This window comes from Sminthopsis crassicaudata, chromosome 1 (assembly GCF_048593235.1).
Source record: "Sminthopsis crassicaudata isolate SCR6 chromosome 1, ASM4859323v1, whole genome shotgun sequence".
Classification (NCBI taxonomy): Eukaryota; Metazoa; Chordata; class Mammalia; order Dasyuromorphia; family Dasyuridae; genus Sminthopsis; species Sminthopsis crassicaudata.
In genome coordinates, this window is record NC_133617.1 from 757,165,935 (window position 1) to 757,193,670 (window position 27,736).

The following is a 27,736-nucleotide window of genomic DNA, read 5'->3' on the forward strand; positions in this document are numbered from 1 at the left end:
TATGAAAAGGGACATGTTCATACACATGAGAAGGATTTTTTTTTTTACGTACAGAATTAAATACTGGAGGAATCCTGTCTATTCAGTTACCTGACCTCATTGGGGTTACAACTCACAGTTTAAGAAGCTTTTGACTAGGTGATACCCCGAGTCCCTTTCTGCTGAGGGTGGTTTCAGTGACTTGCAAACTCAATGTAATGATGCACAGAAACAAACCAAGGTGTTACAGCCAACATTAAGCATTTCTGCAAGGACAGGGTTGGAAGTTAGGTTCAGTCCTCATAAAGTTGCATTATGTGGTCTACTGGGGTTTGAAAAGCCTTACCCCCTTTTCAGGAAATTCTTTACTGCTGCTGTAGAAGAGTTCTCCAGGATTCCCTGCCACAGCACTGCTCACGTTTCTTTGCAGTAATGTCCTCACTGAAATGAAGGGCTCCCCATAAACTATTGGTAAAGACACTTCTGCTTTTAGCATTTGAGCTTCTGGGATTTTAATGGTTCATTCAATAAACCCAGAATCTGAATTTTTTGGGGAAAAAGGCAGGTGACACCTTCCCAAGACCTGCAGGAAAATTCCCTCAAACCAATTTAAAAATTTTCTCTCAAAATGACTTGGGGAGAGGAAAACCAGATAAAAGTGAAGACAGAAACAACATTGCACCCCCCAAGACCATTTAGAAAGCCCTCTGGTTTTAATGGTTCATTCAATAAAGCCAGAACCTGAGGGAGAAAGGGGGGGGGGGAAGGCAGCCCACACTCTCCCAGCACCTGAGGCAAATTTCCCCACAACAATTTCAAAATTCTCTCTCAAAGTAACTTGTGGAGAGGAAAACCAGATAAAAGTGAAGACAGAAACAGCATTGCCCCTCAATAGAATGAAAAGGCCCTCACAGAAAGTCTGCTTCCTTACACTGAGGTGCCAGAAAGTTCCAGAACAATCCAGACTCCCACACCAGAAGTCCCGCCCTCCCTGACCAAGGCATCCAATAGTTGACCACATCCTGCACAAGCCCAGAAGAGGCCCTGGGGCAACACAAACAGGGGGAGGGGCATTCAGGAGCTCTCAGCCAACCCTGGAAGGGAGTGTCCAAACCACAGAGATATTTTTTTTTTAAAGAAACAAAAAGCCCTATATATACAACAATAGTAACAACAACTCATTTTGTGCTGGCAAAGAGCTGCCAACTGAAGGGATCCCAATCCATTGGGCTAGGGGTGATGAAGTTGTGCAATATGAATGTAATGGAATATCATTGTGCCTGAAGAAATAATGAACAAGATGATTTTTTAAAAGGTGGAAAACTTACAGTAACTCATGCTGACTGAAGAGCAGAACCAAGGGAATATATACAGGTGTAGCACCATTAGTGGAAGAGTGAACAAGAATGGCTTAGTTATTCCCAGTTAAAGGAAATTTCAATTAATTGTGAAGGTCTTCTCAAGGAAAATACTATCCACCGAAAATTGATACAAGCAAGTATGTTATGTATAGTTTCACATATATTTAACAAATGTTGACACTTCCAAATGTGGGTTTGGAAGGGACAGGAGGAGACAATTGCAACTTGAAAATGCAAGGAAATAATCTTTTTTAAATGTTGTAACTTCAACATTATACTGAAAATGGAACTGGAGACTGGAATGGGAAGTGAAAGGTTTTTTCCTCCAAAGCCAGTCATACCACTAACCCCATAAAAGGCTTTGGGAAAAGCACCCAATTTCCCAAGATTACAATAGCCATCTATAAAAGAGAATGGTAGACTAAATCAAAGCTTCTTAAACTTTTCCTTCTAACAGTCCTTTTCCCTGAGGAATTTTTCCATGACCCAAGGTTGAAAATAGATATCCATATCAAGGATTGCCTGACAGTAAATCATAAAATGTATTTAAAAACTTATGTATATATTTTTGTCACATATATATATATATATATGTATATATATATATATATATATCTTAGAACTAAATAAATATATATTTATACATTACATCAATGTGTATATATGTATATACACATACATATTTGCTATATTCACAATTTTATCATTTATGGCAAAGAAAATGTTCCTACACAAGAGATGGATTTCTTTTTATCTAAAAACTTAAATACTGGTGCAATATTAATTTTCATGACCACTATATTCACATCCCTGAACCCATTAGGGGTTACAACCTGCAGTTTAAGCAGCTTTGGACTAGGTGACACCCAGGGTCCCTTTCTGCTAGGGGATTTCATTGACCTGCAAACTCACTGTAAGGATGCACACAGCAAACCAAGTTGTTACAACCAACATTAAGAATTTCTAGAAGGAGAGAGTTGGAAGTTGGGTTCAGACATTATGAAGATGCCATATGTGGTCTACTGAGGATAAAAGATTTATCAACTTTTCAGCTAATTGTTTACTGCTGGAATAGAAGAGGTAGACAAGGTTGGCTGCCACAGCACTGCTCCTAAGGATCTAAAACAGATTTCCAAATCAAGTATTTCTTAATAGCAAAACATAAAATAATGCATTAAAAAAATATTTTCATATTTATATCACCTATATATCTTATAAATAAAATATATACATATATATTTTATATCACACAGTAGATATATATATATATTTGCTATATTTATACTTTTTTCCATGATTGGAAAGAAAATGGTCAGACACATGAGATGGCTTTATTGTTTCCTATAGAATTAAATACTGGTGGAATACTAATTTTTCATGACCCCTCTATTCGGTTACCTGACCCCAGTAGTGGTTATAACCCACAATTTAAGAAACTTTGGACTAGGTGATACCCAGGGTCCCTTTGTGCTAGGGGTTTCAGTGGACTGCAAACTCAATGGAACGACGCACAGGACAAACCAAGGTGGTACAGCCAACATTCAGAATTCCTAGAAGGACAGGGTTGCAGGTTGGGTTCAGACATGATCAAGTTACACTCTGGGCTCTACTGAGGACAAAAGCCTCACCCTCCTTTCTGCAAATTTTCTGCCTCAGGGTGAACACAGAGGGGTGAAAATTCTAGAGGACTTGGGGTCATCCTCATAGAAGAGAATATCATATCTGAATAAAGACCCCTGGCAAGGGATAGACCACTCTGAAGGGGAAACACCTTTGGGCTAGAATTTCCAGGTCAGGAGGCCATGCAAGAGACCAGGCTTTGGCACCTGGGACACAAGGCATCGGACAGGATACGTAGTAGGTGGTCTGGAACCCCAAGATGGGGGAGTCTCCCAAGTGAGGCGGAACCCCAAGACGGGTCAATATCTAGAAAGCTTTTGTAAAATAAATGCCCCTTACTCGGGGGTATGATTGGAAACTCTTAGTATTCCTAAATGGACACCGAATAGGACAATTACCAGCACATATTAGGTGACATCAACCCCAGTTATGGTCAACAAATGTAAAGCGTGACTGGCACACAGCACGTGTTATAAAGGCTAACACGTTTTAGGATGTCCTGTGAATTCCCTTCGACACTGAATGATCCATAGTCGGTACCATCGATGCTAGTTATTATTATTATTAATAAATATACAGCCGTTGGCACAATGACTGTCACACAGTAGCCAGTATTAAAGTCTAAACCTTTCTGGATGGAAATTCCTGGGAACAGTGAAAGGCACGTATTTGGCGGGATACACATAGGAGGTATGATGAAGAGAGAGAGAGTGTTTCACGTGGTGCGTTTCATATCACCTACTAGTTATGATTATGCCTTTCTCTGTAATGCTTGGCACAGTCACTGGAAATAATTGCTAAAAATGCTAGATATATTTTTTAATATATGCAATGCTCTTTGCTAAATGATTGCTACTTAGTAGTTGCTGCACAAGGAAACCATAAGTGTTCATAAATGGCCGTTTCCAAGGAGAATTTTTGGCACACAGGAGGTGCCAAAAGGACGGATCACCACGTTTAAGAGGTCTCAAACATTGAATGGCTCACAGCAGGGGGTATGAAGGAGGTATACAGTCACAATCTTTGTATGAATGTCTCTAAATTTCCTCCTTCAATGACCTAAAAGAGTAAGAACCCTAAATGGTAGTATGAGTAGTAACAAATATGGGGTCCATAGCACATTGCAGCCCACACATTAGGCAGGATGTCAAGGTTAGCTGTTATGTATTTATGCAAATTCTTGAAGACAGTGACAGGCACAAAGGTGGCAACATGTAAATACTACATACTGGAATACTTACTCTTACTGGCACAGAGCAGGTAGGAAAAATTGCTAGCCAGGGGGACCAAGTTGGATATAATGAGCTGAAGAGTGCCTGGAAAACAATAGAGGGGTTTTTTGGTATGAACCGCAGCTGCGGGAAAGGGGTTCAGTTTTGCAAGGACCTCAGCAGCTGTGCATTGTGACCCGTGATTGAGTTGTGGGGGGGCCTGTTCTGATTCACGGTTGCTTATGGAATGGGAATGAAATTTTTCAAAAAGGCAGAGAGAGGACAGGAAATACAAAGGCCTCTCAATAGTGAGGAAAGGGAACACAACTGACCCTCTGAGAAGAGTTGAGAGAAGAGCAGCTGCAGTTCTGAGGAGACATCAGAGAATGTAACTGCCCCAGAGGCAGAGAGTTTGGAAAGTCCACAACTGCCCCCTGTGGAGACAACACAGAAGGGCAACTGCCCCGGGGGCAGAGAGTAAAGAGGGTCCACAGATGCCCTCTAGTGGAGACATCCCAGAAGGGGAATTGCCCCAGGGGCAGACAGTTCAGAGGGTCCACAGCTGCCCTCTTGTGGAGACATCCCAGAAGGGGAATTGCCCCGGGGGCAGACAGTTCAGAGGGTCCACAGCTGCCCTCTTGTGGAGACAACACAGAAGGGCAACTGCCCCGGGGGCAGAGAGTAAAGAGGGTCCACAGATGCCCTCTAGTGGAGACATCCCAGAAGGGGAATTGCCCCAGGGGGAGAGAGTTCAGAGGGTCCACAGCTGCCCTCTTGTGGAGACATCCCAGAAGGGGAATTGCCTCGGGGGTAGACAGTTCAGAGGGTCCACAGCTGCCCTCTTGTGGAGACATCCCAGAAGGGGAATTGCCCCAGGGGCAGACAGTTCACAGGGTCCACAGTTGCCCTCTGGCCAAATATGTGAAAAACATATTTCCATGTTTACACCACATGTATATTTTATACATAAATATATGTCTGTTTTTACATCATATAGTTGTTATATATATGTATTCGCTATATTTATACTTTTTTCCATGATTGGAAAGAAAATGGTCAGACACATGAGATGGCTTTATTGTTTCCTATAGAATTAAATACTGGTGGGATACTAATTTTTCATGACCCCTCTATTCGGTTACCTGACCCCAGTAGTGGTTATAACCCACAATTTAAGAAACTTTGGACTAGGTGATACCCAGGGTCCCTTTGTGCTAGGGGTTTCAGTGGACTGCAAACTCAATGGAACGACGCACAGGACAAACCAAGGTGGTACAGCCAACATTCAGAATTCCTAGAAGGACAGGGTTGCAGGTTGGGTTCAGACATGATCAAGTTACACTCTGGGCTCTACTGAGGACAAAAGCCTCACCCTCCTTTCTGCAAATTTTCTGCCTCAGGGTGAACACAGAGGGGTGAAAATTCTAGAGGACTTGGGGTCATCCTCATAGAAGAGAATATCATATCTGAATGAAGACCCCTGGCAAGGGATAGACCACTCTGAAGGGGAAACACCTTTGGGCTAGAATTTCCAGGTCAGGAGGCCATGCAAGAGACCAGGCTTTGGCACCTGGGACACAAGGCATCGGACAGGATACGTAGTAGGTGGTCTGGAACCCCAAGATGGGGGAGTCTCCCAAGTGAGGCGGAACCCCAAGACGGGTCAATATCTAGAAAGCTTTTGTAAAATAAATGCCACTTACTCGGGGGTATGATTGGAAACTCTTAGTATTCCTAAATAGGACAATTACCAGCACATATTAGGTGACATCAACCCCAGTTATGGTCAACAAATGTAAAGCGTGACTGGCACACAGCACGTGTTATAAAGGCTAACACGTTTTAGGATGTCCTGTGAATTCCCTTCGACACTGAATGATCCATAGTCGGTACCATCGATGCTAGTTATTATTATTATTAATAAATATACAGCCGTTGGCACAATGACTGTCACACAGTAGCCAGTATTAAAGTCTAAACCTTTCTGGATGGAAATTCCTGGGAACAGTGAAAGGCACGTATTTGGCGGGATACACATAGGAGGTATGATGAAGAGAGAGAGAGTGTTTCACGTGGTGCGTTTCATATCACATACTAGTTATGATTATGCCTTTCTCTGTAATGCTTGGCACAGTCACTGGAAATAATTGCTAAAAATGCGAGATATATTTTTTAATATATGCAATGCTCTTTGCTAAATGATTGCTACTTAGTAGTTGCTGCACAAGGAAACCATAAGTGTTCATAAATGGCCGTTTCCAAGGAGAATTTTTGGCACACAGGAGGTGCCAAAAGGACGGATCACCACGTTTAAGAGGTCTCAAACATTGAATGACTCACAGCAGGGGGTATGAAGGGGGTATACAGTCACACTCTTTGTATGAATGTCTCTAAATTTCCTCCTTCAATGACCTAAAAGAGTAAGAACCCTAAATGGTAGTATGAGTAGTAACAAATATGGGGTCCATAGCACATTGCAGCCCACACATTAGGCAGGATGTCAAGGTTAGCTGTTATGTATTTATGCAAAGTCTTGAAGACAGTGACAGGCACAAAGGTGGCAACATGTAAATACTACATACTGGAATACTTACTCTTACTGGCACAGAGTAGGTAGGAAAAATTGCTAGCCAGGGGGACCAAGTTGGATATAATGAGCTGAAGAGTGCCTGGAAAACAATAGAGGGGTTTTTTGGTATGAACCCCAGCTGTGGGAAAGGGGTTCAGTTTTGCAAGGACCTCAGCAGCTGTGCATTGTGACCCGTGATTGAGTTATGGGGGGGCCTGTTCTGATTCATGGTTGCTTATGGAATGGGAATGAAATTTTTCAAAAAGGCAGAGAGAGGACAGGAAATACAAAGGCCTCTCAATAGTGAGGAAAGGGAACACAACTAACCCTCTGAGAAGATTTGAGAGAAGAGCAGCTGCAGTTCTGAGGAGACATCAGAGAATGTAACTGCCCCGGAGGCAGAGAGTTTGGAAAGTCCACAACTGCCCTCTGTGGAGACAACACAGAAGGGCAACTGCCCCGGGGGCAGAGAGTAAAGAGGGTCCACAGCTGCCCTCTAGTGGAGACATCCCAGAAGGGGAATTGCCCCTGGGGGAGAGAGTTCAGAGGGTCCACAGCTGCCCTCTTGTGGAGACATCCCAGAAGGGGAATTGCCCCGGGGGAAGAGAGTTCAGAAGGTCCACAGCTGCCCTCTTGGGGAGACATTCCAGAAGGGGAATTGCCCCGGGGGCAGACAGTTCAGAAGGTCCACAGCTGCCCTCTTGTGTAGATATCCCAGAAGGGGAATTGCCCCAGGGGGAGAGACTTGAGAGGGTCCACAGATGCCCTCTAGTGGAGACATCCCAGAATGGGAATTGCCCCAGGGGCAGACAGTTCAGAGGGTCCACAGCTGCCCTCTTGTGGAGACATCCAAGAAGGGGAATTGCCCCAGGGGGAGAGACTTGAGAGGGTCCACAGTTGCCCTCTGGCCAAATATGTGAAAAACATATTTCCATGTTTACACCACATGTATATATTATACATAAATATATGTCTGTTTTTACATCATATAGTTGTTATATATATGTATTCGCTATATTTATACTTTTTTCCATGATTGGAATGAAAATGGTCAGACACATGAGATGGCTTTATTGTTTCCTATAGAATTAAATACTGGTGGGATACTAATTTTTCATGACCCCTCTATTCGGTTACCTGACCCCAGTAGTGGTTATAACCCACAATTTAAGAAACTTTGGACTAGGTGATACCCAGGGTCCCTTTGTGCTAGGGGTTTCAGTGGACTGCAAACTCAATGGAACGACGCACAGGACAAACCAAGGTGGTACAGCCAACATTCAGAATTCCTAGAAGGACAGGGTTGCAGGTTGGGTTCAGACATGATCAAGTTACACTCTGGGCTCTACTGAGGACAAAAGCCTCACCCTCCTTTCTGCAAATTTTCTGCCTCAGGGTGAACACAGAGGGGTGAAAATTCTAGAGGACTTGGGGTCATCCTCATAGAAGAGAATATCATATCTGAATAAAGACCCCTGGCAAGGGATAGACCACTCTGAAGGGGAAACACCTTTGGGCTAGAATTTCCAGGTCAGGAGGCCATGCAAGAGACCAGGCTTTGGCACCTGGGACACAAGGCATCGGACAGGATACGTAGTAGATGGTCTGGAACCCCAAGATGGGGGAGTCTCCCAAGTGAGGCGGAACCCCAAGACGGGTCAATATCTAGAAAGCTTTTGTAAAATAAATGCCACTTACTCGGGGGTATGATTGGAAACTCTTAGTATTCCTAAATGGACACCGAATAGGACAATTACCAGCACATATTAGGTGACATCAACCCCAGTTATGGTCAACAAATGTAAAGCGTGACTGGCACACAGCACGTGTTATAAAGGCTAACACGTTTTAGGATGTCCTGTGAATTCCCTTCGACACTGAATGATCCATAGTCGGTACCATCGATGCTAGTTATTATTATTATTAATAAATATACAGCCGTTGGCACAATGACTGTCACACAGTAGCCAGTATTAAAGTCTAAACCTTTCTGGATGGAAATTCCTGGGAACAGTGAAAGGCACGTATTTGGCGGGATACACATAGGAGGTATGATGAAGAGAGAGAGAGTGTTTCACGTGGTGCGTTTCCTTTCACATACTAGTTATGATTATGCCTTTCTCTGTAATGCTTGGCACAGTCACTGGAAATAATTGCTAAAAATGCTAGATATATTTTTTAATATATGCAATGCTCTTTGCTAAATGATTGCTACTTAGTAGTTGCTGCACAAGGAAACCATAAGTGTTCATAAATGGCCGTTTCCAAGGAGAATTTTTGGCACACAGGAGGTGCCAAAAGGACGGATCACCACGTTTAAGAGGTCTCAAACATTGAATGGCTCACAGCAGGGGGTATGAAGGAGGTATACAGTCAAACTCTTTGTATGAATGTCTCTAAATTTCCTCCTTCAATGACCTAAAAGAGTAAGAACCCTAAATGGTAGTATGAGTAGTAACAAATATGGGGTCCATAGCACATTGCAGCCCACACATTAGGCAGGATGTCAAGGTTAGCTGTTATGTATTTATGCAAAGTCTTGAAGACAGTGACAGGCACAAAGGTGGCAACATGTAAATACTACATACTGGAATACTTACACTTACTGGCACAGAGCAGGTAGGAAAAATTGCTAGCCAGGGGGACCAAGTTGGATATAATGAGCTGAAGAGTGCCTGGAAAACAATAGAGGGGTTTTTTGGTATGAACCCCAGCTGTGGGAAAGGGGTTCAGTTTTGCAAGGACCTCAGCAGCTGTGCATTGTGACCCGTGATTGAGTTGTGGGGGGGCCTGTTCTGATTCATGGTTGCTTATGGAATGGGAATGAAATTTTTCAAAAAGGCAGAGAGAGGACAGGAAATACAAAGGCCTCTCAATACTGAGGAAAGGGAACACAACTGACCCTCTGAGAAGAGTTGAGAGAAGAGCAGCTGCAGTTCTGAGGAGACATCAGAGAAAGTAACTGCCCCGGAGGCAGAGAGTTTGGAAAGTCCACAACTGCCCCCTGTGGAGACAACACAGAAGGGCAACTGCCCTGGGGGCAGAGAGTAAAGAGGGTCCACAGATGCCCTCTAGTGGAGACATCCCAGAAGGGGAATTGCCCCGGGGGCAGACAGTTCAGAGGGTCCACAGCTGCCCTCTTGTGGAGACATCCCAGAAGGGGAATTGCCCCAGGGGGAGAGAGTTCAGAGGGTCCACAGCTGCCCTCTTGTGGAGACATCCCAGAAGGGGAATTGCCCCAGGGGAAGACAGTTCAGAGGGTCCACAGTTGCCCTCTGGCCAAATATGTGAAAAACATATTTCCATGTTTACACCACATGTATATTTTATACATAAATATATGTCTGTTTTTACATCATATAGTTGTTATATATATGTATGCGCTATATTTATACTTTTTTCCATGATTGGAAAGAAAATGGTCAGACACATGAGATGGCTTTATTGTTTCCTATAGAATTAAATACTGGTGGGATACTAATTTTTCATGACCCCTCTATTCGGTTACCTGACCCCAGTAGTGGTTATAACCCACAATTTAAGAAACTTTGGACTAGGTGATACCCAGGGTCCCTTTGTGCTAGGGGTTTCAGTGGACTGCAAACTCAATGGAACGACGCACAGGACAAACCAAGGTGGTACAGCCAACATTCAGAATTCCTAGAAGGACAGGGTTGCAGGTTGGGTTCAGACATGATCAAGTTACACTCTGGGCTCTACTGAGGACAAAAGCCTCACCCTCCTTTCTGCAAATTTTCTGCCTCAGGGTGAACACAGAGGGGTGAAAATTCTAGAGGACTTGGGGTCATCCTCATAGAAGAGAATATCATATCTGAATAAAGACCCCTGGCAAGGGATAGACCACTCTGAAGGGGAAACACCTTTGGGCTAGAATTTCCAGGTCAGGAGGCCATGCAAGAGACCAGGCTTTGGCACCTGGGACACAAGGCATCGGACAGGATACGTAGTAGGTGGTCTGGAACCCCAAGATGGGGGAGTCTCCCAAGTGAGGCGGAACCCCAAGACGGGTCAATATCTAGAAAGCTTTTGTAAAATAAATGCCACTTACTCGGGGGTATGATTGGAAACTCTTAGTATTCCTAAATGGACACCGAATAGGACAATTACCAGCACATATTAGGTGACATCAACCCCAGTTATGGTCAACAAATGTAAAGCGTGACTGGCACACAGCACGTGTTATAAAGGCTAACACGTTTTAGGATGTCCTGTGAATTCCCTTCGACACTGAATGATCCATAGTCGGTACCATCGATTCTAGTTATTATTATTATTAATAAATATACAGCCGTTGGCACAATGACTGTCACACAGTAGCCAGTATTAAAGTCTAAACCTTTCTGGATGGAAATTCCTGGGAACAGTGAAAGGCACGTATTTGGCGGGATACACATAGGAGGTATGATGAAGAGAGAGAGAGTGTTTCACGTGGTGCGTTTCCTTTCACATACTAGTTATGATTATGCCTTTCTCTGTAATGCTTGGCACAGTCACTGGAAATAATTGCTAAAAATGCTAGATATATTTTTTAATATATGCAATGCTCTTTGCTAAATGATTGCTACTTAGTAGTTGCTGCACAAGGAAACCATAAGTGTTCATAAATGGCCGTTTCCAAGGAGAATTTTTGGCACACAGGAGGTGCCAAAAGGACGGATCACCACGTTTAAGAGGTCTCAAACATTGAATGGCTCACAGCAGGGGGTATGAAGGGGGTATACAGTCAAACTCTTTGTATGAATGTCTCTAAATTTCCTCCTTCAATGACCTAAAAGAGTAAGAACCCTAAATGGTAGTATGAGTAGTAACAAATATGGGGTCCATAGCACATTGCAGCCCACACATTAGGCAGGATGTCAAGGTTAGCTGTTATGTATTTATGCAAAGTATTGAAGACAGTGACAGGCACAAAGGTGGCAACATGTAAATACTACATACTGGAATACTTACTCTTACTGGCACAGAGTAGGTAGGAAAAATTGCTAGCCAGGGGGACCAAGTTGGATATAATGAGCTGAAGAGTGCCTGGAAAACAATAGAGGGGTTTTTTGGTATGAACCGCAGCTGCGGGAAAGGGGTTCAGTTTTGCAAGGACCTCAGCAGCTGTGCATTGTGACCTGTGATTGAGTTGTGGGGGGGCCTGTTCTGATTCACGGTTGCTTATGGAATGGGAATGAAATTTTTCAAAAAGGCAGAGAGAGGACAGCAAATACAAAGGCCTCTCAATAGTGAGGAAAGGGAACACAACTGACCCTCTGAGAAGAGTTGAGAGAAGAGCAGCTGCAGTTCTGAGGAGACATCAGAGAATGTAACTGCCCCGGAGGCAGAGAGTTTGCTAAGTTCACAACTGCCCCCTGTGGAGACAACACAGAAGGGCAACTGCCCCGGGGGCAGAGAGTAAAGAGGGTCCACAGATGCCCTCTAGTGGAGACATCCCAGAAGGGGAATTGCCCCAGGGGGAGAGAGTTCAGAGGGTCCACAGCTGCCCTCTTGTGGAGACATCCCAGAAGGGGAATTGCCCCGGGGGCAGACAGTTCAGAGGGTCCACAGCTGCCCTCTTGTGGAGACAACACAGAAGGGCAACTGCCCCGGGGCAGACAGTTCAGAGGGTCCACAGCTGCCCTCTTGTGGAGACATCCCAGAAGGGGAATTGCCCCGGGGGCAGACAGTTCACAGGGTCCACAGTTGCCCTCTGGCCAAATATGTGAAAAACATATTTCCATGTTTACACCACATGTATATTTTATACATAAATATATGTCTGTTTTTACATCATATAGTTGTTATATATATGTATTCGCTATATTTATACTTTTTTCCATGATTGGAAAGAAAATGGTCAGACACATGAGATGGCTTTATTGTTTCCTATAGAATTAAATACTGGTGGGATACTAATTTTTCATGACCCCTCTATTCGGTTACCTGACCCCAGTAGTGGTTATAACCCACAATTTAAGAAACTTTGGACTAGGTGATACCCAGGGTCCCTTTGTGCTAGGGGTTTCAGTGGACTGCAAACTCAATGGAACGACGCACAGGACAAACCAAGGTGGTACAGCCAACATTCAGAATTCCTAGAAGGACAGGGTTGCAGGTTGGGTTCAGACATGATCAAGTTACACTCTGGGCTCTACTGAGGACAAAAGCCTCACCCTCCTTTCTGCAAATTTTCTGCCTCAGGGTGAACACAGAGGGGTGAAAATTCTAGAGGACTTGGGGTCATCCTCATAGAAGAGAATATCATATCTGAATAAAGAGCCCTGGCAAGGGATAGACCACTCTGAAGGGGAAACACCTTTGGGCTAGAATTTCCAGGTCAGGAGGCCATGCAAGAGACCAGGCTTTGGCACCTGGGACACAAGGCATCGGACAGGATACGTAGTAGGTGGTCTGGAACCCCAAGATGGGGGAGTCTCCCAAGTGAGGCGGAACCCCAAGACGGGTCAATATCTAGAAAGCTTTTGTAAAATAAATGCCACTTACTCGGGGGTATGATTGGAAACTCTTAGTATTCCTAAATGGACACCGAATAGGAAAATTACCAGCACATATTAGGTGACATCAACCCCAGTTATGGTCAACAAATGTAAAGCGTGACTGGCACACAGCACGTGTTATAAAGGCTAACACGTTTTAGGATGTCCTGTGAATTCCCTTCGACACTGAATGATCCATAGTCGGTACCATCGATGCTAGTTATTATTATTATTAATAAATATACAGCCGTTGGCACAATGACTGTCACACAGTAGCCAGTATTAAAGTCTAAACCTTTCTGGATGGAAATTCCTGGGAACAGTGAAAGGCACGTATTTGGCGGGATACACATAGGAGGTATGATGAAGAGAGAGAGAGTGTTTCACGTGGTGCGTTTCATATCACATACTAGTTATGATTATGCCTTTCTCTGTAATGCTTGGCACAGTCACTGGAAATAATTGCTAAAAATGCTAGATATATTTTTTAATATATGCAATGCTCTTTGCTAAATGATTGCTACTTAGTAGTTGCTGCACAAGGAAACCATAAGTGTTCATAAATGGCCGTTTCCAAGGAGAATTTTTGGCACACAGGAGGTGCCAAAAGGACGGATCACCACGTTTAAGAGGTCTCAAACATTGAATGGCTCACAGCAGGGGGTATGAAGGGGGTATACAGTCAAACTCTTTGTATGAATGTCTCTAAATTTCCTTCTTCAATGACCTAAAAGAGTAAGAACCCTAAATGGTAGTATGAGTAGTAACAAATATGGGGTCCATAGCACATTGCAGCCCAGACATTAGGCAGGATGTCAAGGTTAGCTGTTATGTATTTATGCAAAGTCTTGAAGACAGTGACAGGCACAAAGGTGGCAACATGTAAATACTACATACTGGAATACTTACTCTTACTGGCACAGAGTAGGTAGGAAAAATTGCTAGCCAGGGGGACCAAGTTGGATATAATGAGCTGAAGAGTGCCTGGAAAACAATAGAGGGGTTTTTTGGTATGAACCCCAGCTGCGGGAAAGGGGTTCAGTTTTGCAAGGACCTCAGCAGCTGTGCATTGTGACCCGTGATTGAGTTGTGGGGGGGCCTGTTCTGATTCACGGTTGCTTATGGAATGGGAATGAAATTTTTCAAAAAGGCAGAGAGAGGACAGGAAATACAAAGGCCTCTCAATAGTAAGGAAAGGGAACACAACTGACCCTCTGAGAAGAGTTGAGAGAAGAGCAGCTGCAGTTCTGAGGAGACATCAGAGAATGTAAATGCCCCGGAGGCAGAGAGTTTGGAAAGTCCACAACTGCCCCCTGTGGAGACAACACAGAAGGGCAACTGCCCCGGGGGCAGAGAGTAAAGAGGGTCCAAAGATGCCCTCTTGTGGAGACATCCCAGAAGGGGAATTGCCCCAGGGGGAGAGAGTTCAGAGGGTCCACAGCTGCCCTCTTGTGGAGACATCCCAGAAGGGGAATTGCCCCGGGGGCAGACAGTTCAGAGGGTCCACAGCTGCCCTCTTGTGGAGACATCCCAGAAGGGGAATTGCCCCGGGGGCAGACAGTTCAGAGGGTCCACAGCTGCCCTCTTGTGGAGACATCCCAGAAGGGGAATTGCCCCGGGGGGAGAGAGTTCAGAGGGTCCACAGCTGCCCTCTTGTGGAGACATCCCAGAAGGGGAATTGCCCCGGGGGCAGACAGTTCAGAGGGTCCACAGCTGCCCTCTTGTGGAGACATCCCAGAAGGGGAATTGCCCCAGGGGCAGACAGTTCACAGGGTCCACAGTTGCCCTCTGGCCAAATATGTGAAAAACATATTTCCATGTTTACACCACATGTATATATTATACATAAATATATGTCTGTTTTTACATCATATAGTTGTTATATATATGTATTCGCTATATTTATACTTTTTTCCATGATTGGAAAGAAAATGGTCAGACACATGAGATGGCTTTATTGTTTCCTATAGAATTAAATACTGGTGGGATACTAATTTTTCATGACCCCTCTATTCGGTTACCTGACCCCAGTAGTGGTTATAACCCACAATTTAAGAAACTTTGGACTAGGTGATACCCAGGGTCCCTTTGTGCTAGGGGTTTCAGTGGACTGCAAACTCAATGGAACGACGCACAGGACAAACCAAGGTGGTACAGCCAACATTCAGAATTCCTAGAAGGACAGGGTTGCAGGTTGGGTTCAGACATGATCAAGTTACACTCTGGGCTCTACTGAGGACAAAAGCCTCACCCTCCTTTCTGCAAATTTTCTGCCTCAGGGTGAACACAGAGGGGTGAAAATTCTAGAGGACTTGGGGTCATCCTCATAGAAGAGAATATCATATCTGAATAAAGACCCCTGGCAAGGGATAGACCACTCTGAAGGGGAAACACCTTTGGGCTAGAATTTCCAGGTCAGGAGGCCATGCAAGAGACCAGGCTTTGGCACCTGGGACACAAGGCATCGGACAGGATACGTAGTAGGTGGTCTGGAACCCCAAGATGGGGGAGTCTCCCAAGTGAGGCGGACCCCCAAGACGGGTCAATATCTAGAAAGCTTTTGTAAAATAAATGCCACTTACTCGGGGGTATGATTGGAAACTCTTAGTATTCCTAAATGGACACCGAATAGGACAATTACCAGCACATATTAGGTGACATCAACCCCAGTTATGGTCAACAAATGTAAAGCGTGACTGGCACACAGCACGTGTTATAAAGGCTAACACGTTTTAGGATGTCCTGTGAATTCCCTTCGACACTGAATGATCCATAGTCGGTACCATCGATGCTAGTTATTATTATTATTAATAAATATACAGCCGTTGGCACAATGACTGTCACACAGTAGCCAGTATTAAAGTCTAAACCTTTCTGGATGGAAATTCCTGGGAACAGTGAAAGGCACGTATTTGGCGGGATACACATAGGAGGTATGATGAAGAGAGAGAGAGTGTTTCACGTGGTGCGTTTCATATCACATACTAGTTATGATTATGCCTTTCTCTGTAATGCTTGGCACAGTCACTGGAAATAATTGCTAAAAATGCTAGATATATTTTTTAATATATGCAATGCTCTTTGCTAAATGATTGCTACTTAGTAGTTGCTGCACAAGGAAACCATAAGTGTTCATAAATGGCCGTTTCCAAGGAGAATTTTTGGCACACAGGAGGTGCCAAAAGGACGGATCACCACGTTTAAGAGGTCTCAAACATTGAATGGCTCACAGCAGGGGGTATGAAGGGGGTATACAGTCAAACTCTTTGTATGAATGTCTCTAAATTTCCTCCTTCAATGACCTAAAAGAGTAAGAACCCTAAATGGTAGTATGAGTAGTAACAAATATGGGGTCCATAGCACATTGCAGCCCACACATTAGGCAGGATGTCAAGGTTAGCTGTTATGTATTTATGCAAAGTCTTGAAGACAGTGACAGGCACAAAGGTGGCAACATGTAAATACTACATACTGGAATACTTACTCTTACTGGCACAGAGTAGGTAGGAAAAATTGCTAGCCAGGGGGACCAAGTTGGATATAATGAGCTGAAGAGTGCCTGGAAAACAATAGAGGGGTTTTTTGGTATGAACCGCAGCTGCGGGAAAGGGGTTCAGTTTTGCAAGGACCTCAGCAGCTGTGCATTGTGACCTGTGATTGAGTTGTGGGGGGGCCTGTTCTGATTCACGGTTGCTTATGGAATGGGAATGAAATTTTTCAAAAAGGCAGAGAGAGGACAGGAAATACAAAGGCCTCTCAATAGTGAGGAAAGGGAACACAACTGACCCTCTGAGAAGAGTTGAGAGAAGAGCAGCTGCAGTTCTGAGGAGACATCAGAGAATGTAACTGCCCCGGAGGCAGAGAGTTTGGAAAGTCCACAACTGCCCCCTGTGGAGACAACACAGAAGGGCAACTGCCCCGGGGGCAGAGAGTAAAGAGGGTCCACAGATGCCCTCTTGTGGAGACATCCCAGAAGGGGAATTGCCCCAGGGGCAGACAGTTCAGAGGGTCCACAGCTGCCCTCTTGTGGAGACATCCCAGAAGGGGAATTGCCCCGGGGGCAGACAGTTCAGAGGGTCCACAGCTGCCCTCTTGTGGAGGACATCCCAGAAGGGGAATTGCCCCAGGGGGGAGAGAGTTCAGAGGGTCCACAGCTGCCCTCTTGTGGAGACATCCCAGAAGGGGAATTGCCCCAGGGGCAGACAGTTCACAGGGTCCACAGTTGCCCTCTGGCCAAATATGTGAAAAACATATTTCCATGTTTACACCACATGTATATTTTATACATAAATATATGTCTGTTTTTACATCATATAGTTGTTATATATATGTATTCGCTATATTTATACTTTTTTCCATGATTGGAAAGAAAATGGTCAGACACATGAGATGGCTTTATTGTTTCCTATAGAATTAAATACTGGTGGGATACTAATTTTTCATGACCCCTCTATTCGGTTACCTGACCCCAGTAGTGGTTATAACCCACAATTTAAGAAACTTTGGACTAGGTGATACCCAGGGTCCCTTTGTGCTAGGGGTTTCAGTGGACTGCAAACTCAATGGAACGACGCACAGGACAAACCAAGGTGGTACAGCCAACATTCAGAATTCCTAGAAGGACAGGGTTGCAGGTTGGGTTCAGACATGATCAAGTTACACTCTGGGCTCTACTGAGGACAAAAGCCTCACCCTCCTTTCTGCAAATTTTCTGCCTCAGGGTGAACACAGAGGGGTGAAAATTCTAGAGGACTTGGGGTCATCCTCATAGAAGAGAATATCATATCTGAATAAAGACCCCTGGCAAGGGATTGACCACTCTGAAGGGGAAACACCTTTGGGCTAGAATTTCCAGGTCAGGAGGCCATGCAAGAGACCAGGCTTTGGCACCTGGGACACAAGGCATCGGACAGGATACGTAGTAGGTGGTCTGGAACCCCAAGATGGGGGAGTCTCCCAAGTGAGGCGGAACCCCAAGACGGGTCAATATCTAGAAAGCTTTTGTAAAATAAATGCCACTTACTCGGGGGTATGATTGGAAACTCTTAGTATTCCTAAATGGACACCGAATAGGAAAATTACCAGCACATATTAGGTGACATCAACCCCAGTTATGGTCAACAAATGTAAAGCGTGACTGGCACACAGCACGTGTTATAAAGGCTAACACGTTTTAGGATGTCCTGTGAATTCCCTTCGACACTGAATGATCCATAGTCGGTACCATCGATGCTAGTTATTATTATTATTAATAAATATACAGCCGTTGGCACAATGACTGTCACACAGTAGCCAGTATTAAAGTCTAAACCTTTCTGGATGGAAATTCCTGGGAACAGTGAAAGGCACGTATTTGGCGGGATACACATAGGAGGTATGATGAAGAGAGAGAGAGTGTTTCACGTGGTGCGTTTCATATCACCTACTAGTTATGATTATGCCTTTCTCTGTAATGCTTGGCACAGTCACTGGAAATAATTGCTAAAAATGCTAGATATATTTTTTAATATATGCAATGCTCTTTGCTAAATGATTGCTACTTAGTAGTTGCTGCACAAGGAAACCATAAGTGTTCATAAATGGCCGTTTCCAAGGAGAATTTTTGGCACACAGGAGGTGCCAAAAGGACGGATCACCACGTTTAAGAGGTCTCAAACATTGAATGGCTCACAGCAGGGGGTATGAAGGGGGTATACAGTCAAACTCTTTGTATGAATGTCTCTAAATTTCCTTCTTCAATGACCTAAAAGAGTAAGAACCCTAAATGGTAGTATGAGTAGTAACAAATATGGGGTCCATAGCACATTGCAGCCCACACATTAGGCAGGATGTCAAGGTTAGCTGTTATGTATTTATGCAAAGTCTTGAAGACAGTGACAGGCACAAAGGTGGCAACATGTAAATACTACATACTGGAATACTTACTCTTACTGGCACAGAGTAGGTAGGAAAAATTGCTAGCCAGGGGGACCAAGTTGGATATAATGAGCTGAAGAGTGCCTGGAAAACAATAGAGGGGTTTTTTGGTATGAACCCCAGCTGCGGGAAAGGGGTTCAGTTTTGCAAGGACCTCAGCAGCTGTGCATTGTGACCCGTGATTGAGTTGTGGGGGGGCCTGTTCTGATTCACGGTTGCTTATGGAATGGGAATGAAATTTTTCAAAAAGGCAGAGAGAGGACAGGAAATACAAAGGCCTCTCAATACTGAGGAAAGGGAACACAACTGACCCTCTGAGAAGAGTTGAGAGAAGAGCAGCTGCAGTTCTGAGGAGACATCAGAGAATGTAAATGCCCCGGAGGCAGAGAGTTTGGAAAGTCCACAACTGCCCCCTGTGGAGACAACACAGAAGGGCAACTGCCCCGGGGGCAGAGAGTAAAGAGGGTCCACAGATGCCCTCTTGTGGAGACATCCCAGAAGGGGAATTGCCCCAGGGGGAGAGAGTTCAGAGGGTCCACAGCTGCCCTCTTGTGGAGACATCCCAGAAGGGGAATTGCCCCGGGGGCAGACAGTTCAGAGGGTCCACAGCTGCCCTCTTGTGGAGACATCCCAGAAGGGGAATTGCCCCGGGGGCAGACAGTTCAGAGGGTCCACAGCTGCCCTCTTGTGGAGACATCCCAGAAGGGGAATTGCCCCGGGGGGAGAGAGTTCAGAGGGTCCACAGCTGCCCTCTTGTGGAGACATCCCAGAAGGGGAATTGCCCCGGGGGCAGACAGTTCAGAGGGTCCACAGCTGCCCTCTTGTGGAGACATCCCAGAAGGGGAATTGCCCCAGGGGGAGAGACTTGAGAGGGTCCACAGTTGCCCTCTGGCCAAATATGTGAAAAACATATTTCCATGTTTACACCACATGTATATTTTATACATAAATATATGTCTGTTTTTACATCATATAGTTGTTATATATATGTATTCGCTATATTTATACTTTTTTCCATGATTGGAAAGAAAATGGTCAGACACATGAGATGGCTTTATTGTTTCCTATAGAATTAAATACTGGTGGGATACTAATTTTTCATGACCCCTCTATTCGGTTACCTGACCCCAGTAGTGGTTATAACCCACAATTTAAGAAACTTTGGACTAGGTGATACCCAGGGTCCCTTTGTGCTAGGGGTTTCAGTGGACTGCAAACTCAATGGAACGACGCACAGGACAAACCAAGGTGGTACAGCCAACATTCAGAATTCCTAGAAGGACAGGGTTGCAGGTTGGGTTCAGACATGATCAAGTTACACTCTGGGCTCTACTGAGGACAAAAGCCTCACCCTCCTTTCTGCAAATTTTCTGCCTCAGGGTGAACACAGAGGGGTGAAAATTCTAGAGGACTTGGGGTCATCCTCATAGAAGAGAATATCATATCTGAATAAAGACCCCTGGCAAGGGATAGACCACTCTGAAGGGGAAACACCTTTGGGCTAGAATTTCCAGGTCAGGAGGCCATGCAAGAGACCAGGCTTTGGCACCTGGGACACAAGGCATCGGACAGGATACGTAGTAGGTGGTCTGGAACCCCAAGATGGGGGAGTCTCCCAAGTGAGGCGGAACCCCAAGACGGGTCAATATCTAGAAAGCTTTTGTAAAATAAATGCCACTTACTCGGGGGTATGATTGGAAACTCTTAGTATTCCTAAATGGACACCGAATAGGACAATTACCAGCACATATTAGGTGACATCAACCCCAGTTATGGTCAACAAATGTAAAGCGTGACTGGCACACAGCACGTGTTATAAAGGCTAACACGTTTTAGGATGTCCTGCGAATTCCCTTCGACACTGAATGATCCATAGTCGGTACCATCGATGCTAGTTATTATTATTATTAATAAATATACAGCCGTTGGCACAATGACTGTCACACAGTAGCCAGTATTAAAGTCTAAACCTTTCTGGATGGAAATTCCTGGGAACAGTGAAAGGCACGTATTTGGCGGGATACACATAGGAGGTATGATGAAGAGAGAGAGAGTGTTTCACGTGGTGCGTTTCATATCACCTACTAGTTATGATTATGCCTTTCTCTGTAATGCTTGGCACAGTCACTGGAAATAATTGCTAAAAATGCTAGATATATTTTTTAATATATGCAATGCTCTTTGCTAAATGATTGCTACTTAGTAGTTGCTGCACAAGGAAACCATAAGTGTTCATAAATGGCCGTTTCCAAGGAGAATTTTTGGCACACAGGAGGTGCCAAAAGGACGGATCACCACGTTTAAGAGGTCTCAAACATTGAATGGCTCACAGCAGGGGGTATGAAGGGGGTATACAGTCAAACTCTTTGTATGAATGTCTCTAAATTTCCTCCTTCAATGACCTAAAAGAGTAAGAACCCTAAATGGTAGTATGAGTAGTAACAAATATGGGGTCCATAGCACATTGCAGCCCACACATTAGGCAGGATGTCAAGGTTAGCTGTTATGTATTTATGCAAAGTCTTGAAGACAGTGACAGGCACAAAGGTGGCAACATGTAAATACTACATACTGGAATACTTACTCTTACTGGCACAGAGTAGGTAGGAAAAATTGCTAGCCAGGGGGACCAAGTTGGATATAATGAGCTGAAGAGTGCCTGGAAAACAATAGAGGGGTTTTTTGGTATGAACCCCAGCTGGGGGAAAGGGGTTCAGTTTTGCAAGGACCTCAGCAGCTGTGCATTGTGACCCGTGATTGAGTTGTGGGGGGGCCTGTTCTGATTCACGGTTGCTTATGGAATGGGAATGAAATTTTTCAAAAAGGCAGAGAGAGGACAGGAAATACAAAGGCCTCTCAATAGTGAGGAAAGGGAACACAACTGACCCTCTGAGAGGAGTTGAGAGAAGAGCAGCTGCAGTTCTGAGGAGACATCAGAGAATGTAAGTGCCCCGGAGGCAGAGAGTTTGGAAAGTCCACAACTTCCCCCTATGGAGACATTCAGGTGGAAATATCTGCACAGACATTCTTAGTTGCACCAAGGTACACTTATTTCCACAGCGGTACACTTATTTTCACAGAGGCAGTTATTTCCATAGGGGTATAGTTATTTGCACAGAGGTACACTGATTTCCACGGTGGTACACTTATTTGCAAAGAGATAGTTATTTGCAGACAGGTACAGTTATTCCCACAGAGATGCAGTTATTTCCCCCGAGGTTCACGTATTTCTGCAGAGCTACTCTTATTCATATATATATATATATATATATATATATATACATATATATATATATATATATATATATATTTACACACATGTTGTTATTTACATACATTTATAATTATTTGCACAGTGGTAGTTATTTGGACAGGGGTACATTTATTTGAACACAGGTACCCTTAATTGCACAGAGGTAGTTATTGGCACAGAGGTACACTTATGAAACGCAGGCAACACCATCCACCAACGTGCAGCAAATTTTACTCCAAGCAATTTAACAACTCTTTCTCAAAATGAACTGGGGATAGGAAAACCCCAAAAAAGGGAAGAGTGAAACAACATTGCCCCCCACCAAGACAATATAGAAAGCCCTTAGGTAAAGTCTGATTCATGGGAATGAGGGACCAGAACAATCCAGAATCCTACACCACTAGTTCTGCCCTCCCTTAACAAGGCGGCCAATACTTGACCACATCCAGCACAAACCCACACTAGGCCTAAGGGAAAAAAAAAAGCAGGAGGAGGGGGAATTTCAGGAGCTCTCAGCCTACCCCGAATGGCATTGTCCAAACCCTAAAGACATTTTTTTTTTTAAAGAAAGAAAAAGACATATATACAATAGTTACAGCAACTCAATTTTTGGTGGCAAAGAGCTGCCACCTGGTGGGATCCCCATACATTGGGCAAGGGGTGATTTACTTGTGGAATATGAATTTGATGGAATATCATTTTGACTGAAGAAACAAGGAACAAGTTAATTTAAATGTGGAAAACTTACAGGAACTCATGCTGACTGAAGAGCACAACCAAGGACTATATATGGGTACATCAAAACCAGAAAGTTCCAGAAAGATCCAGACTCCTACCCCAGATGTCCCGCCCTCCCTGACCAAGGCAGCCAATAGTTGACCACATCCTGCACAAGCCCAGAAGAGGCCCTGGGGCAACAGAAACAGGGGGAGGGGCATTCAGGAGCTCTCAGCCAACTCTGCAAGGGAGTGTCCAAACCACAGAGAGATTTTTTTTTTTTAAGAAACAAAAAGACCTATATATACAACAATAGTGACAACAACTCATTTTGTGCTGGCAAAGAGCTGCCAAGTGAAGGGATCCCAATCCATTGGGCTGGGGGTGATGAAGTTGTAGAATATGAATGTAATGGAATATCATTGTGCCTGTAGAAATAATGAACAAGTTGATTTTTAAAAATAGGAAAAACTTACAGGAACTCATGCTGACTGAAGAGAAGAACCAAGGGAATATATACGGGTACAGCAAAATTAGTGGAAAAGTGAAGGAGAATGGCTGACTTCTTCCAACTTACAGGAAATTTCATTTAACTGCGAAGGTCTTCTGAAAGAAAATGTTGTTCACCTACAGAGAAAAAAATTGATACATGCAAGTATGTTTTGTATGGTTTCACATATATTTAACAAATGTTGTCCTTTCCTAAAGTGGGTTTGGGAGGGACAGGGGCAGACAATTGCAAATTGATAATGCAAGGAAATAATCTTTTTTAATGTTGCAACTTCGACGTTATACTGAAAATGGAATTGGAGACCGGAATGGGAAGTGAAAGGTTTTTTCCTCCAAAGCCAGTCAGACCCCTCACCCCATAAAAGCCCTTGGGAAAACCACCCAATTTTTCAAGATTACAACTGCCGTCTATAAAAGAGAATGGTAGACTAAATCAAAGCTTCTTAAACTTTTCCCTCTAAATGCCCTGTTTGCTGAGGAATTTTTCCATGTCCTTAAGTTTAAAATAGATATGCAAATCAAGTATTGCCTGAGAGTAAATTTTTAAATAATACATTTTTAAAATTATGTATATATTTTTATCACATATATATCCTAGAAATAAAGATATATATTTATACCTTAGATAAATATGTATATATATATATATATATATATATATATATTTGCTATATTCACAATTTTATCATTTTTGGCAAAGAAAATGTTCATACCCATGAGGTGGATTTCTTTTTATCCACAACGTTAAATACTGGTGAAATATTAACTTTTCATGACCCCTCTATACAGTTACCTGACTGCATTAGGGGTTACAACCCCCATTTGAAGCAGCTTTGGACTAGGTGACACCCAGGGGACCTTTCTGTTAGGGGATTTCAGTGACCTGCAAACTCAATGTAAGGATGCACAGAACAAACGAAGTTGTTACAGCCAACATTAAGAATATCTAGAAGGACAGGCTTGGAACTTGGGTTCCGTCTTCATAAAGTTGCAATAGAGGGCGGAGCCAAGATGGCGGAGAAGAAACACACGACTCTGTGAACGTCCTCACTCCCTCACAACCAATTAGATAAATTAAGTCTCAAAATAAGCCCAGGACTGATAGATACCACAAGGACTGGAAGCACGACTTACCAGCTGAAGAGAATCTGGAGTTTCAACAGAAAAGGTCAGTCCCCAGGGGAGGGAGAAGAGAGGCCAGCACAGAAGGCTGGGTGCTAGCATACTCTGCCCATTGCGCTGGGAAGGGCTCTGGGATCAGAGAAGCCACTGAAGTAAAGGAATCTGGCACAAGCTGTTAGCTCTTCTCTGCTAATTATTTAGCAGTTCAGAAGAGAAAGCCAAAATACTTTAAAAACTCAGATTAGATTTTCCCGGATCCTGGAGGTGACTCAGCAGATCTCGGCACCAGGGGGTGTGGCCTCAGCTACCACCTGAGAATAGTTAAGAGATTGACAAGTGGGTGGATACGGCCCAAGGCAACACACACTGCCTAGTTTAGCTGGAGGGAGTGGAACTCAGCTCCAGGAAGTCCCAGAGAAGTGGAACCTTTGAACTAGGAACGCGGTTTCTGGCAGACACTTCCAGTTTGAGCACAGGGGCTTTTCACCACTTCACCTGCTGCAGACATCCACGCCCCACCGGGACGCATAGGCTGGGCTTTGTGCTGCCTTTACTGTTCAGCGCCCTCAGGGCACAGCAGCGCTAATCACCTCTGAGGCACCTCCAGGGAGGGGGTGGGGACTCTCTCCCAGAGCTCTATCTTAGCTCAGGGGCAGGAGCCGCTGCATCCATCCTGTCTGGGAGGAAGCTGGTAAAGAAGTAAATAAATAATTTCCTACCCCAGGGACAGACCCCAAAAGATTTTTTAAATATGAGGAAAAAAGCCAGAAAAACTATAGATTCCTTCTATACAGAGAAAGAGCGGGTATCCAACCCCGAGGAAGTTAACAGCAGAGAGACAGCAGATAACAACCTAAAGGGGAACGATTCCTGCCCCCCATCACATAACTCTCTCCTAGAAGAAACTCTTAAAAAATTAAGGGAGTTTGAAGAAAAATGGGGAAAGGAAAGGGAAGCTATGATAGAGAATAACAACGTCCTGAAATTGGAGTTGGAAAAAATAAAGAATTCACAGGAGATGCAGGGAAACAAAATTTATGAATTAGAAAAGGTTAAAAAAAACACAGGAAAGTTGGATTTCTGAATTGGAAAAGATAAAAAAAAAAGTCTCAAAAAATAGAATTTCTAAATTGGAAAAAGAAAATAATTCTCAAAAAAAAATTAGGGAAATGCAAAAAAAATTCAATAGAGCAAAATAATTCATTTAAAAATGAAATTGGGCACTTACAAAAAGAACTAAAATCTGTGAAAGAAGAAAATAACTCCTTAAAAGTCAGGATGGAACAAATAGAAATGAATGATTCACAGAGAACCCAAGAATCAGTCAAACAAAACAAAAAAAATGAGAAGCTGGAGAACAACGTCAAATACTTACTGGGAAAATCTATAGACCTGGAAAATAGATCTAGGAGAGATAATCTGCGGATCATTGGACTTCCCGAAAACTATGACCAAAAAAAGAGCCTAGATTCTATTTTACAGGAAATTATCAAAGAGAACTGTCCAGAGATAATAGAAACAGAAGGGAAAGCAGATGTGGAAAGAATTCGTCGAACTCCTTCTGAAATAGACCCTAAAAAAAGAACACCACGGAATATAGTGGCTAAGCTGCAGAATTACCACACAAAGGAGAAAATCCTGCAAGCAGCTAGAAAAAAACAATTTAAATACCAAGGTACCACAATAAGGGTCACCCAAGATCTGGCTGCCTCCACATTAAAAGATAGAAGGGCCTGGAACCTGATATTCCATAAGGCAAAAGATCAAGAACTGTAACCAAGAATGAACTACCCAGCTAAGTTTAGCATCTTTTTCCATGGAAGAACATGGTCATTCAATGAAACAGAGGAATTCTATATGTTTCTAAGAAAAAAACCAGACTTAAATAAAAAATTTGATCTACATCCACAAGACTGAAGAGAAACAGAAAAAGGTACACAGAACCCTTGAGAACTGTAACTCTGTTGTGGGTATATAAAAAGTACTCAAGGATAATTTGATTTTACTGATATAAAAGAAAAAAAGGGGGGTGTAGTACAGGGAAGGAGGTCGGTTCAGAAAAAGGGGAAGGAATGATAAAAAGAGGGAAACTACATCCCAGGAAGAGGCATAGAAAATACACCATATCTGAGGGAACTTAGTGAGGGGGAGAATCATTGTGTGAATCTTACTCTCATCAGGAGAGGCTCAAAGAGTAAATAATTAACATATTTGTTTTTCAGAGAATTTTCTCTCACCTCATTAAAAGGTGGGAGAGGAAAAGGGAAAAGGAAAAGGAGAATAAGTGAAGGGACTTGGAGGGAGGGGGGAGGGATCCTAAAAAAAAAAAAAAAAAGAGGGAGGGTTGCGCGTCACAAGGGGGGGTCTGTAAATTAAATATCGTGGAGGGGGATCAGGGGGGTCAAGGGAAAAAAGCATAATCTGGGGATAATACGATGGCAGGAAATACAGAATTAGTAATTTTAACTGTAAATGTAAATGGGATGAACGATCCCATCAAACGGAGACAGATAGCAGATTGGATCAAAAAGCAGAACCCTACAATATGTTGTCTACAGGAAACACACTTAAAGCAGGGAGATACATACAGAGTAAAGGTAAAAGGTTGGAACAGAGCCTATTATGCTTCAGGTAAAGCCAAAAAAGCAGGGGTAGCTATCCTTATCTCAGATCAAGCAAAAGCAGAAGTAGATCTCATTAAAAAAGATAAGGAAGGAAACTATATCCTGCTGAAAGGTAGCATAAATAATGAAGCCATATCAATACTAAACATATATGCACCAAGTGGTATAGCATCTAACTTTCTAAAGGAAAAGTTAAGAGAATTGCAAGAAGAAATAGACAGTAAAACTATAATAGTGGGAGATCTCAACCTTGCACTCTCAGATTTAGACAAATCAAACCACAAAACAAACAAGAAAGAAATTTAAAAAGTAAATAGAACATTAGAAAAACTAGGTATGATAGACCTTTGGAGA

General features: G+C 43.5%; 1 long non-coding RNA gene across 3 annotated transcripts in view; it reads right to left on the minus strand.

The window, feature by feature from the left end:
• The window catches only part of LOC141555990 (uncharacterized), a 239,628-nt gene that overhangs the window by 108,071 nt on the left and 103,821 nt on the right, over positions 1-27,736 (minus strand). Inside the window, exon 9 of one of the 3 annotated variants that reach the window (XR_012486405.1) lies at positions 23,704-23,753. The exons of 1 other annotated variant lie outside the window; for it this stretch is intronic. This is a non-coding gene — a long non-coding RNA (uncharacterized LOC141555990). Of the gene's footprint in view, positions 1-23,602; positions 23,754-27,736 lie in introns of all 3 variants that reach the window. One more of the 3 variants, XR_012486403.1, reaches the window with a different exon arrangement.